This window comes from Mandrillus leucophaeus, unplaced genomic scaffold (genome assembly GCF_000951045.1).
Source record: "Mandrillus leucophaeus isolate KB7577 unplaced genomic scaffold, Mleu.le_1.0 Scaffold952, whole genome shotgun sequence".
Taxonomy (NCBI): domain Eukaryota; kingdom Metazoa; phylum Chordata; class Mammalia; order Primates; family Cercopithecidae; genus Mandrillus; species Mandrillus leucophaeus.
In genome coordinates, this window is record NW_012110386.1 from 905449 (window position 1) to 908050 (window position 2602).

The following is a 2602-nucleotide window of genomic DNA, read 5'->3' on the forward strand; positions in this document are numbered from 1 at the left end:
CCTCCTATTAAACCCAATGCCAAAATGCGGTATCAAATTTCAATATGAGGTTTTAGGGAGACAAAGATCCAAACTATAACAATCCCCTTCCCACACACACAAAATCATTAGCAGATGGTAAACAAGGGAAACATACATAAATGGTTCACCATCCGTTTTTGTAAATAAAGCTTTATTGGAACACAGCCACACTCATTGGTTGATGTATTCTCTGCCACTGCTTTAAGGCTATAATGGCAGAATTGAATAGTTACAGCTATGGCACACAAGCCCTAAAATATTTGACTATTTAGCCATCTACATAAATCATTTATCAACCCTTGATATAAAATAACCTGATAAGAAAGTGTCAGTAAAATGAGAATTCAAGGAAAAGATGATAAAACAGCAAAATGACATAAAACGTGAGATTGAAATTCTAAAAGGGAAAAAAAAAACCAAACCGGGAACCAAAACATCATTTGTCACCAATAAATAAAGTTGAAAAGCAAGGAACACAACAGACATCTCCGGAAACCAAATTACCGCCATGGAAAAGTAGCCTAGATAATCACTGTCAATGGAGAGGACCAAAAAATCAAATTAAATTAAATTTTAAAAAGAGAGACGGAGAGATTAAAAGGGCAAACACCACTTAAGAAAAACAACTCTCACCTCTTAATGTGTTTTAATCTCTCTTTTTAAATGGAAAGTGATCTTTTAAGAAAAGCTCTCCCCTGTGGTGACAATACAATTACTTGAAGTTCAGAGATTCTTAAAGTTTAATATGAGTTTTCTCCCTTCTGTTAAATTATAATAAAATTATGTTAAATTTAAAATAGGGACCTATTATGTAACTGTTTCCCTAAGAGTGCAGCTTCATCTACCCCTTTTATCTTTATATTTGTACAGAAAGACATTCAAAAAGATGTTTACCTAGTTAAAATCATGATCACTATTGGGTGGTGTGATTTGAGGGTGATTTTTAGTCATCTCTGTGTTTTCCCATATTGTTTAAAACATAAATCATTTACTTTTTTTTTTTTTTAAAGAAGATAATTTTTCTTAAAAACGAAGACTCAGATATTATTTTTTGAATGGTGCCATATGGACGGTGGCTACCATTTTCCTCTGTATATTCTAAATGTCTCCTAAACAGTACTTTGAATAATATATTTATTGATTTGTTTTTTGAAATTGCCCACAGTATCTAGCATAAGCAAGGCACATAATCCATGTTCATTAAAATTTTATTGATTTGTTTTTTTCTAAAATGTCCCAGGGATTGTTCACTATTCTCAATGATGATAAGAGTTTAAAATATTCTTGACACAAAGTTACTTGTAATTTATTTTATACTTTGTTAATTACAGCAGAAATACAATTGAACATCTTTGTAATATTAATAGCAATAAAAGAAAAAAAAACAGTTTAAATAGTTCTAAAATGCCCCAAAGCTTTGCATGTCATGACGAACTGCAAAAACCAAGTCATCACCACCCATTGGTCACCTCTGTTCTCCTCGCTGAAGGAGAGCGGCTATTCTAAAACTTGTGCCCCGGATTCTCAAAACCTCTGATCCACTGTAGCTCTCTGCCAGTCCTGGTTTCTCCCACCCCATTCTCCAGCTTTTCTCGAGCTATTACTTCTTCTCACTCTTTCCTGAGCAGCACTTTGCCTTTTCTAAAGAACAGGTCATGAACTTTCTAGAACTTGTCATCCTGCATTCTGCCAATTACCTAGATCCACACAACAGAGGAAAAAGGAGAAAATAAGGGCCGGTGGGGGGCTCCAAGTGTTCTTCCAGCTTGACAGTTTTGTGATGGCTGTGCTCTCCCATGAAGGAGAGGGCAACTGATTAAAATCGTTAAGAAACAGGAGATACAGAATTCAGTGATAAAATGGGCACGCTCTTTGTTTAGCGCAGGAGGTGAATTTCCCTAGTGGGCTGGATTAATTGGGGAAGGTGGCCTGGAGAAGCTGGGGCTTATGCTGAATCCAAAAGAAGGTAAGACTTACTCTTAATGAGGAGAGAAAGGAGGAAGAGCCTTCCTTGTGACAGAAATACCATTAGCGAACTGCAGAGGTGGACATGGCTTGCCACACTCTAGATCCAGGGGCAGAAACCACATCCCTGCTGGGGAGATCAGAAAAGGTGTGCTGAACTGGGTAAATCAAGAGAAGCTCATCAATTAGTTTACATGGTCTTAGGTGGCAGCATGATCTCAGTAAATATGCAGAAACATGTACTAATGATAGGGTCCCCCCTCCATGTGGCAGTGGGGGACCATCCTTTCCTTGTCAACTCCGGCCTTAAGGCTCTACCCATCTTGTGACCACTGCATCAGTCCCTGGCATCCTGTCATTTACCCCACGAGGATACAAAGATGCTAGAGTGGAGGCCGAGGGGGACAGATCACCTGAGGTCAGGAGTTCAAGACCAGCCTGGTCAACATGGTAAAACCCCGTCTCTACTAAAAATACAAAAATTAGCTGGGCATGGTGGCAGATGCCTGTAGTCCCAGCTACTCAAGGGGGCTGAGGCAGGAGAATTGCTTGAACCCGGGAGGCAGAAGTTGCAGTGAGCCATGATACCACCACTGCACTCCAGCCTGGGTGATGA